Source organism: Polistes canadensis, unplaced genomic scaffold (genome assembly GCF_001313835.1).
Source record: "Polistes canadensis isolate GaletaPanama2010 unplaced genomic scaffold, ASM131383v1 scaffold_129, whole genome shotgun sequence".
NCBI classification, from domain to species: domain Eukaryota; kingdom Metazoa; phylum Arthropoda; class Insecta; order Hymenoptera; family Vespidae; genus Polistes; species Polistes canadensis.
In genome coordinates this window covers 122821-135105 of record NW_014569676.1, presented here as the reverse complement: position 1 = coordinate 135105, position 12285 = coordinate 122821, and the positions used below count along the sequence as shown (strand labels likewise).

Below are 12285 nucleotides of genomic sequence, written 5' to 3'. Positions count from 1 at the left end.
TTTCTTCCCCGAGTACTCTACCCCTACTCTGTTAACCAACCTATCCCCACCTGGTTCCTTTGGATACTCCCCTTTACCTACCGTTCTCCCGGAGAGAAATACACACGGCGCAGGAACGACAAGAAGACGTTGTTTATAGGTGTGTTAGTGTAACGACATAGAGTAGCTGCTACTGCTGCTGAGATAGTGGTGTGTACTGGAAGTGGACTGGTGGTGGTGGTACTGATGGTGGTGGTGGTGGTGGTGTGGTGGTGGTGGTGTGGTGGTGGTAGTGGTACTAGTGTGGTGTGATAGTAGTTATGTAGTACACCTAACGATATAGGGATAGTACTCGTCGTCGTTGTGTATTATATACATCTCTTTTTCACTATACCGGCTAGGTAGCATTCGGTGAGTCCGAACTGGAAACCGCCAGTCTCTGTTGGTATATCGGAGCTGCGCGTTCTCTCGCCTTTCTCGTTTGTTCGAACTCTCTCTCTCTCGTAACGCGATTTCCCGACCGAGTTTTACTCTGGGTAACAGTAATATCGTACAGTAGTTCAATGATCATTGTTCAAACGTTCGTAAATTCTCTTTTAATCGTATAATAATTGTTCGATCAAAGAAATATATATATATACACACATATACAATCTTATATATATATATATATATATTTCTTTACTTACTGTGCATCCTGTTCTTCTACATTTCTACTTGGTCTGCACATTTATTTAAAAAAAGACATACGGAAAACGCATAAAATACACGTACGTAGCCTGTAACAGAACAACGAGCGTGTGTGTTTGTTGCTGCTGCTGCATACGTGCATGCTCAAGTTTCCAAGGAAAGCACTAACCTCTCCTCTGGGGGCTAACGTAACGTGCCCGCAAAGTGTGTGGATGTGTGTGTGGATGGGTCTGTGTGTGCGTGCACGCGCGCGCGTTCCTTCCTTCGTTTATTGGTTTGTTTGTTTGATGTGAACGTAACAAGTACCAGGGGTATGTAAGTAAATTATACGATATTTGGGTGCATACTGGTACATCTTGTGCAAGAGTGTGTATGTACGCGTACTGCTGATACGCGTGTCCCTATAGAAAATTCAAGAAAGAGAGAGATAATTAAAAGTAGTGATATACAAGAAGATTAGACGACAAAAAAAAAGTGTGCGTGTCACTGGCATAATGATTTTTTTGTTATCTTCTCCTACTCTCTCTCTCTCTCTCTCTCTTTATCTGACTTTTTTGTTTCTTCTATCGTATTCAAAAGTAAAAAAAAAGAAAAAGATAATGTTCAGCTAATTAGAGATTTCTATCGTAAAATAATCGAATCTATTCTGTCGCGTCTAGACTCTATTTTGATTTCGTTATATGCGATGCGGTTTTAGGTCAAGCGAATAAGTATAGTAACTAGAGTAAATGTTTAGTATCTTGCAATTATTTCATGACGATGCACGTGAGATCACTATCTCTCTCTTTCTTTCTTTTTTTTCTCATCATCGTTTTATTCGAATTTTTTAAATACTAGAAACATTTTGCACATTTATATTTTATCTATCTAATGGTACACTTCTTAAAAAAAAAAAAAGAATAAAAAAGTAAAGAAAAGATATTTATTCAAGTTTTAGAAATCCGCTAGTTTACGAATTAATTTCGAATTATAGGGAAGAGTAATCGTTTGAAATTACGAAAGGATAAACGTCGTTGACAGTTATACAATTTCTCTATCTGTATTTCGTAAAGCTACTGAATCGTTGTTATGCTTCGCGTAGTAGACACAACTATTACCATATGTGTACCCTGCGTGCGCATAGACACACATACATATATATATAATTTCGTTTAGTCAATGTTGTTACTTCTTCCCTCCCCATCATTTCTTTACGATTCCGAGTATAATTTCAGAAAATAAGATAAATTATAGTATTTGAACGTTCAAAAAAACGTATTTATTATCGTATATATCATAATTCTAAGATTTATTATTATACAAGAGTAAGAAATGAATCTTATTTTCTCTCTCTCACTCTCTCTTTTTGTATCTTAATGTTCATAATCTATTTGTCAACAAAAAGACTGTTCATTAAATTGATATAAGTTAGATTGAATCATACGAATCATTTTCGGTGATACAGTGCTAATATTTCGCGAGTGTTATGTGTGTGTGTGTGTGTGTGTGTGTGTTTTTATGCGTGTAAAATAAACCATTAGAGATTTATATTTGGCATAGGTATTTCGTATGATTTACGGACACCATTTTGAAGGCTCTTTTGCACCCTCTTTCTCTCTCTCTCTCTCCCTCTCTCGTATTTGTACCCGTCCGTCAGGTGTCGTAATTGGCCCAGATTCCGGTTAATTCACCAATAGGCTGTCACTATCGCTACTGGCTGCACTTTTATATATCGTAGGACAGCTGCACGCTGCTAACATTTCGTAATACCCTAACCACGAAACATTGCGAATTGATAAACATATATTTCTACGTACATATGTACTTATATACATTTTACACAATGAAAGATTAAAATATTTATACGATAAGAGAATGTATTATTATTATTATTATTATTATTATATTCTTATCGTAAGAATATTGAAATATTTTATCATACGCATCATTTCGACTTGATAAAATCGTTCGAAGGACGTGGAGAAAAATATATTTTGTCGTCTTTTATTTTGTCTATCATTTTTCTTTTTCTTTTTACCAAGGTTTTCCTGATAACGATCGTAAACATTTGCTAATGACAGTGCATATATATATATATATATATATATATATATTTTTCTTTTCCTTTTTTTTCCTATGCAATTGCATTTTCGTGTTTTTTTATTTTTTTTTCATATTTCAATTGGTATTATGAAATCATATAAATAATCTGTAGAAAATAATGAGAACAAAAAAAAATGTATCTAAATAATATCACGAGATATCTTATTTCATTGGGAGTGTTAGAAAAAAAAACAAAAAGGAAAATAAAAAAAACAGGAAGAGGAAAGGCATCGTAATGATATTTTCACTTTTGTTAAGACGGAAAAATCGTGTTCAAGGTATACTTTAACATTAGCTAATAAATACGAACATACTACTTGAAGAAGATACCACCGAGACCTTGCATATTAGTATGTTACTCGAGAAATATGCGCGACAATGACGATGACATAGTACGTAATATCGCGTAATACGTCTTCTCACGTGTTATTACATATATATATATGTGTATACACATATATGTATACTCTTATAGTTCCATACTTTTATGTTAGACGATTAATGTTGAAATAACGCACACAGTATCCTCCTTCTTACATTAGTTTTTCGATAAAGCAAAAAAAAGGAATAAGAATGAAATAAAATCGGACGTATGAGAGAACAATAGCCGACTTTTGTTGTTTTTATTTTTGAAAAGAAATGGAATAAGTCCAAAAAAGAACGAAAAAGAGAAATAGAGAGAGAGAGAGAGAGAATGAATATATACTTTGTGCGAGAATCGATCGGCAGTCTAATCGATTCGATACTCCCACGCCCGTTCCAATCAGTGCCCCGTACGAGTTATACAAGACGTTGTGATTGGTTGATTCTCTCTCTCTCTCTCTCTCTCTCTCTCTCTCTCTCTTTCTTATAGTTAGTTTTCGTTGACTACATGAAATTCGTTTTAAATGATTTTTGTCACAAAACAACACGTGGATATTCTTTCGTTGTAATTAAAGAATTAGAAATATATAAGAGAAGATAAATATTTTCGATCCGTATTTATCGGATTGTAGTGATCGTTAACGCTCGAGATCCAACTAATGAGGGAAAGGAAGCAACATAAAAAGTGGCGACCGTTCGAAGAAAGTTTTCCGGTTCTATAATTATATTAAATTTGTTGTTTCTTCTACGACCCATTAGCTTTCACTCGTTAATTTAAAGTCCCATCGAATATAACCGAAATCCATTTCGATTGTTCTTATCGTTTGAAGTAGGTCAAAGAATGTATTAGAATAATTTTTGTTGGTCGGTTAATTAAAAGAAAAAAAAAGAAAAAAAGATAAAATTATCGCGTGGAATAATAATTAATAAATACGTAAATAAACAAACGGTATGAGAAAACTTGAAAACAATTATAGAGATAATTTATCTATTTCGCGCAATATTAATAATATCTAGTATTCAGATCGATGATTAGAAATTTGGTAAAAATAAAAAAAAAAAGAATTGATTGTGCAAATATAAAATAAGTTCCGTCGTTTTTTTTTCTGTTTCTTTTAAATAAAAATAAAACGTAGATTCTGGAAAAAGGGGACGTGTAAAAAAAAAGAAAAGATAAGAGTTCGCATAGAGTTTTGTTTTATAACCGTATTACTTTGTAGAAGAGAAGATAATGTTAGTAGTAACCCGAGGGGGAAACCTAGCGAGTGCTTTCCTAATCTAACGGGCGCAGAATTAATTTTAGCTCTTCCAGTAGTTCAACCTCTCTCGGCTTGGCTTCCCTCCTGCGTAGGGAAACATGACGTAGCGAATCACGGATTTTCGCGTGGTCGTGTAAATAAGTAAACGTCTCTTTTGTCTTCCTACCGTGCCATATCTTTTCATCTTCATATTTTTCCTTATTCTTCTTTTTTCTTTTTTCTCCCCATTCTCCTTTTTTTATACTATTGCATTTTTAAGATTTGCAATAGGAGGAGAAACGAAACGAAAAAATATACAATAATATAATAATAAATATTTATATATATATGTGTGTAATATACGTAAATATGTATTTAATGTATGTGGGCGGGTCCACAATGGGTCATGGGTCGATCTTCGCAACGTAACGTGCCAATTCGCGCTTGATATTGATCTGAGCTTTTCCAACCACCTTACGAATGACCCAGGTGACCTGGTTCTCTGGCACTGTTCGTTCTAAAGTATCTACTTCTAATACATATTACCCTATTATCCACATTCTGTCTCTTTTCCATTTTAATCTAAACAATATTTTAAACGAACTTTAATCAAAATTATATGACACATTTTATCGGCAAAATTGTTTCAACTAATTATCGCCATTTCAAATGCTAATAATACAAACGTCTTATATAATTATTATAAATACCCTATTTTGTTTTAAGATATTATAATACTAATCGTGGTATTTACGTTTTCATGGACGTGACTTTTTATTTTTTCATATATTCATAATTCATATTATATATATTCGATAATTCTCGATGTTTCTTTTATTGATAAACGTTCATTAGTTTATTAACATTGCAATAATAATACATTAATCATTATCTATCTGTCACACAAAAAGTCAATTGCCAAAATTACAGGTAACATTACGTGAAAACAAAATAAATATTTCGGGGAACATATCGATTAACGTGAATGACTCAAATAGAAAAAGGATTAATTTATCTATCTAGATTATTCGTTTATAGTTGATTCTTCCAAATATATCGAGCTTGTGCAGGCCTCATAGTATGAAAGCATGGGTCAACTTTCGAAGAACAATTGTGTATTCATGGGTCCAATTATCTCTCTCTTTCTGTCTCTTTTTATGCGCGCGTGCGCACGTATGTGGTGTGTCTGTATGTGTGCTGTTTGCCCATTCTTTTTACGCAGGAAGAAAAAAGTAGACACGTGAAACGATCAATTGATTATTTTTCTTTTTTTTTAAATATAAGACACTCACCACGTCAGGCTCATCATTCTCATTTTTTTCTCTCATTCTCTCTCCCTCTCTCGATAAAATGAGAATCCAGAGAATTTCAAGAAGGAATAGGGAAAAAGGGAGAAAATGGAAAATGTATTTAGAACGATCAATATGTCGTCTACCCTTCTGCCTTTTTTTTCATCCCTTTTTTTTTTTATCACTCTTTTTACTTTCATTCCAGCACTAATGACCGTCTAAATTACTCTCGTCTCGTTTAAGCGTTCCTCTTATCGATAATTTCTTTTTTTCACCCTATTCCTTCTCCCTTTCGTAATTTCTTTTTAAATTAGCTCATATTTTTGAAAAAATAATTATCATTTGTTGTTGATCAAAAAGTAAAAAAATGATGAAAAAATAGACGAAATCCCATTGGTTTCTGAACAACCCATATTAACCCCATATAATCATTTAAAGTTTTATTCCAAAGTTTATAACATTATTTGTGTGAAATACTGCGTAAATGTGGTATTTGAAAAATGATATTTAACAATTGTGCGTAAATTATCTTGGAATATTCATATTATCTTGGAATGATTCAACATATTCTTATCTGAACAGTAGATTGGTCGCTTAAATCACCTGATCTCATTCCACTAGATTTGAATTTGTGGAAGGGGAAAAATTAAAAGAAAAACATTCGACGATGCTATGTTATTTATGCACCTTACAGAAATTAATAGAAATTCATTAGAATGTGAATGTTATAAGTTTTAAATAAAACTTTAAGAAAATAATGACACCTATATATATTTTTATATGTAAAATTATTTTCTTACATTTGAGCAACGTTTCTACGATCAAATTGGAGACACCCTGTATATGATGACCTTCTGATCGATGATAGAAAGTCAACGTACCTCCCATTTCCAATCGATTCGATGTTCTACATTGATGCATGTCGTTAGTTGCTCGGACTAAGTAAGAAGAAGAAAGAAAATGACAAGTTGATTTCATTCGAAGGTTGTTTAGATTGTATTCCTTTTTTAATTTGTCATTGAAAATAACGAAAGTCTAGTATATGATCCTTGGATATTGGAGAATATCAATCATATATTGTTAAATAAATTGATTACATTCAAAGTTACAAAATTAAGTTCTAAATTTTCTCACAATATATAATATATATATCTATATATTTTCATTTCCCATTAATGCAATTTTATTAATCGTCATGCGTGGTATAATTAACAAAAAAAACGACATTATTTTCGAGTAAAATAAAAATAAAATATTTACAAAAACGAGGTAAATAAAAAAGAAAATATATATATATATTTAAAAGGAATAATGAAATACATCAGGCAGCCACTTAAACGTTTCCTGTTAGTAATTTATTATCGCAAAAACGAGTGATGATAACGAGTTCGGATAATCGCGGCGTATTGACATGCGAGTTTTTAAGGATTCCCCTTATCAGAGGTACACGTTATGTTTTACGAAATATATTCGTGTCGTTCGAAAAGAACTTTCATGAACGTCGCTTGGTATCGCTTTGTTCTATATAAATCTAATAATATAACTCGATTTAAAAAATAAACCAAAAAAAAAGAAATTCTAATAAAAAGACGACGTTACTTTTTTAATTCTACGAAATATTTACCATATATTCATTTATTTCATAAGTTTTAGCGTTATCCTTCGTTATACACAGGATGTTTCAATTGTCCGATATACAAAATAATCTAAGAAACGATCGTAATCGCATTTGTTCTAATCTTCAATCGTGTCTCGTCTCATTCTATATCTTCCTGTTAAAGAAACGTGTTTCACATTAAAAAACAAAAATAAAAAAGGTCTCATAATGTATACCGTTCGACCACTTTCATTAATATATTAACAAGATCTCGTTTAAAATAAATCATGCATTATAAACAAACCTTTCAGAGTAAAATCAGAAACGGGTCTGGATTTAGATTAGGTTTGTATATAGATTTCAGATGGAAAATCGCTTACTCGTTTAATGGTGAAAGCGATGATTAGTTTTTATTATGGTTATATTGAAAAAAGTGGTAATACATTAGATATAGATCTTTCTACGCATTTTTTAATCATTTTATTTGCACGTTGGCGTAATGGCGTTACTAAAAAAGAGAGAGACAAACAAACAAAATAATATATGTGTCATCGAGTTTTATCGGGATAAGACATTTTTTTCGAAATAAATCATAGTAGAATGTGAGAAATGTTATTGTTTGTTTTCATATCTATCACAAAGAGCAACAAGCTTTTCTTCGATGTTTCATGGATTCTTTTCGTTTTTTTTTTTCTTTTTTTTTTTTCAAACTTTCCTTATCTTTTCGAAGAAAAAATAATTGTACGATAGGACTCGTTACTTCTGTGGAAAATCTTGTGTCAAGATAGTCAAGATCCTATCATCATAAGTATAATCATAATCTCGTGAATCACACGTGGCCAATCGAATCTATTACCCCCTTATCCCTTCTTCTCCTGTCCTACCTCATTCACCATTTTATCCGACAATGATAATTATCATGAGATCGCGTTTATTGAATATCTATGCTTACTCAATTAATTATCATTTCTCGAACTGGTTTTTATCGATCACCCTGACTTCATCTACACATTTTTCTGTTAGATATTTTAAGAAATATGATATTACGCTAGATATATACGTGAGATTAATATAGAATAGTTCTAAATATAATGAAAAATATATTATAAAATAATACATTATTATTATTTGAGATATAAAATTAATATCAAAATTAATATCACATATATTCCAATAATTCTAGTAATTACAATTTAATAATATTTCTAATGATTACTTAAAAATAGAAAAAAGATACATGTATATATTTATTTAAATGCTGCAAAAATTTCCAAATTATATTTATTAACCCAATATACATATTATAATTCGACAATTAGATTTAATCTAATATCATAATTATTATTATTATTATTACAGATCGATCTACAAGTGTGGAATTTACTAAAGGAACTTTACTGGCTGAAAACGACAACAAGGTAATACAAGCAAAAATAATTGTACAAAATTGACGATATATTTTGATGAAAGATGTAAAGAAAATGATAGGTATATGATTAATGAGTTTTTGTTTCTTTTCTTGTTCTTTTTCTCCTACAATTAAAAGTCTTATTGTTAATATCGATAACGATAAGACAAGAACTACGATAATTTCGGATCTCAACTTCGGCAAGAAGTGTCGCGAAACGGAATGCGTACTCGTGACATTTGAAAACGTATCTTAATTTAAAACAGTAGATCGGAAGGTGAGCTGGCTGGTTGGCAGTTCGCAAAGGAACGCAACGATTGGCACATCTCGTATTTTGGCAGTCTTCTATTGCCTTTTATTCTTCTTCTTTTTCTTCTCATCTCAATGATATCTTTTGTAACATTATATTTTTACGAAGATTAATCGTATATTTTTCTATCGAAATCTGTCATTTTGACAGGTACATTACAACATACTTTATTTTATATATTATTTTTTAAATCGATTTTAAATCAATATTAAAACAAAATATATTAATAATTTCAATAATTTTAAAAATGAAAGAGTAATCAAATGAAAAGGAAAAAAAACAAACGAGAAGATTAATTATTTATCCGCATCGTTAATTAGTCGAACCGGGCGCGCGTGATCATGCGTTCTCGTTTCAATAGAAAAATTGTACGAGAGAGAAAGAGAAAAGAGAGGCACACGATGCTTGTACTCTCTCGGCTTGTTGGCACAGAGACACGAGATTATGCTAAAAGAGAACTACCACACATACACGCTGAACCACGCACACATAGATTTAGATCGTAACGTAATGCTGTAAAATGCGCTGACGTTACACGACCGAGCGATTATGTCGTTACGTTTAAATGAATGCTGGATCCCCGCAAATGAGCGTTCTATTCTCAAGGTTATCCTAAAGAATGCGATTTTTTTCGTTAATTTGTAAAATCAAAACTGAACGTTTTTTCTTTCTTTCTATTTTTTTTTTTCTTTTTTCATTTTCAATATCATAGAAATTTATTTTCTTTTTCGCTTTTCTTTTTGTGCTCATATCTTAACCAAAACTTATATTATGATTATATTTTTGTTAGTATAATATACAGGGTGACCCAATTAAACGAGGCCACCTAAATATTTATATTTCTCCTTTTTAAATTAGAAGAGAAAGTATTTAACACGTACTATGATTGGTTTCAAAAGAGTTTATAATATCATGGACAAAACGTTTTCTTGTAAGGTCACATTTTTTTTATGGATTTTGTCAAGTTCTTCGGTATATGTATTTTTTATACTGGTGCTTTATCGTTTTTAATATCAAAATGTCCGTAGCCGTTTTTTATTTCTTCCGGCAACAATGAAATATGTCTTCTGATATGTAGCTTTTATTGCGATCATTCTATTCACACATGCTAACATATTGTTCTCATCGAAAAACAAAGAGAAAGAGAGAGAAAGAACGAGAAACATTTCATTCCGTTTTAATTCGTAATAACAAATGAAAAAAGAGAGAGAAAGAGAAAGATAAAGAATTACAATTTCATCGTTTAATAAGAAATCTTTTTTCTTTTTTTTTATTTCCTTTTTCGGAATTTATTGCACAGCCATGTTAGGGTTCCTCCATATTGCTTCATTATTTTCCACGAACTAATCACGAATCGATATTTCGAACTATCCAATAACGTAATCGTCCTTTCGGAAATGGGGAGGGTGGGAGGGGGATAAAAAAGTAAGAAAAAAAAACCCGCAGAAATCATCCGAATGGAAAATAAATGGAAAAAAAAAAAAAAAAAGGGAAACGGGAATAAATTTCTCGTTGATACTTTTGTCGTTTGGAAATAGAAGAAAAAAACAAGTAACCTATATGACTTTGTTCCTCGTATAAAGTAGAGTAGAGAATAGAAATAAATTGGAAAAAAAGGGGAAAAAAAATAGAAAAAAAGAAAAGATGAAGAGAAAGAGAGAGAGAAAAAAAATACAATGATAGAGATAGTGATAGAAGGAAAAAGATACTATAGAGGAGGAGTGTAAGCAACTACTATTAAAACGGTATCGCGCGTTGCGGCCTACTATTCGTTAGACCTTGGACGCATTGGACTGGCACGAGTACGTCGTGTGCAATAATTCATTGTTCGAAGGTCAATCGACGACATATCGATTATTGCCGAGAGAAGAATTTTGTAAGAGCTCATTCCGTATACTACTCTAAATACGAGAATGTTATTTCTTTCTTTTTATATATTTTATTCCTATTACATACGTTCTCTCCTTCATTTTATTTTCATTGTATATTATAATCTTGTGGAAACATTAAATTTGTATAATAATTCAATAAGTAAATAATTCGCGAAGAATTCGACGTTGGCTCGCACAATTTATAGTAAATTTTGTTTAAACAATTCTCGTTGTTATTATTATTTAACGTCTCAAAATTGTACTATTCTGAATATCTTAAAACTGAATTATTGTTCTTATCGGTATATTTGAAAATATTCGATGATATCGTGCCGATCGATTAGAATAAAATATCTCTATACACCTACGTGTTAAAAACATTATTTAATATTAAACATCAAAACGTTCGTTTAATATATACGTACCGATTGAAAATAAATGATCCTGTCGCGAGTCATTGATCAACGATCAACGATCAATAATACAACGTCGATCGAAAATCCTGTTTCAGCTTTTATCTAAACACCGATGATTCACCGTGTCTTTTTTTTTCTTTCTTTCTTTTTTCTCTTTTTTTTTTTTTTTCTTCGAAGAAACTTACGTATTGGAAAAAATCTCGATAATTAATCTATAAGTTTATCAAACGTGTAATAACATTATCGGTGTTTCTAATCTGTACGATCGCGTCGTCACGTTTAAACAAAATAAAATCAAACAAAAAAAATCATGATCGTTACGTAAGAACTCTACGAAAGAATTGAAGAGGACTAAAGGATACTTAATGATAGAAAAAAAAAAGTCATAAGGAAAATGGGGAATTATACTTAAAAAAAAGAAAAGGGGGAAAAAAAATGTATAAAGTGTACTCTTAACTTCGCATCCAATTTTCTATCTATTCGTATGAGAAAAAAATATCGAATTATTTTGAAGAACAATTTCATAAAGTTTGATACCTCGTTTAATGGTACACCCGTATGCATATAAATATAAGTTCCACTTAAATTCTATGGCGCCTGCAATTGCGAAATTGCATAATTGATTTGACAGACATACAACGACGGGTTTTTACGCACGAACGAGTTCGATTGTTGAATTCTCATCTCTCTCTCTCTTTCTGTCTTTATTACACGTACGAAGGTTTCTCGATGACCATAGGCAACACCATGAATACATGATCGAGACTCGTGGTTTCGTGTTCGAGTCGAAATCACTTACATTAGGTATCAAAATTCTTACGTAAAATAGAATTATAATCGTTGATCGTAGAAATATAATTTTGTAAATAAAACCATCGCGTTATATTTTATTATGTTTCAACGATATTACGAATATGAATTCGTGCAAATAAATGAAACGATAACGATAATGACGTTTCATAAATTCTTTTTCCACAACGAGTGCTTTTTTTCTTATCGTTCGAACATTCCATATATTATATCGACAAATAAAATATAAATA

The 12285-nt window shown here is 31.4% G+C and overlaps 1 protein-coding gene across 5 annotated transcripts in view; it reads left to right on the top strand.

Moving 5' to 3' along the window:
• The first annotated feature begins 278 nt into the window (after positions 1 to 278).
• LOC106788193 (protein Tob1) overlaps positions 279 to 12285 on the top strand; it is a 30839-nt gene continuing 18832 nt past the window's right edge. Inside the window, exons 1-2 of one of the 5 annotated variants that reach the window (XM_014751250.1) lie at positions 279 to 390; positions 8598 to 8656. The gene's annotated coding sequence lies outside the window, so the exon portion shown is untranslated. The other 4 variants (XM_014751251.1, XM_014751248.1, XM_014751249.1 and 1 more) reach the window with 4 other exon arrangements.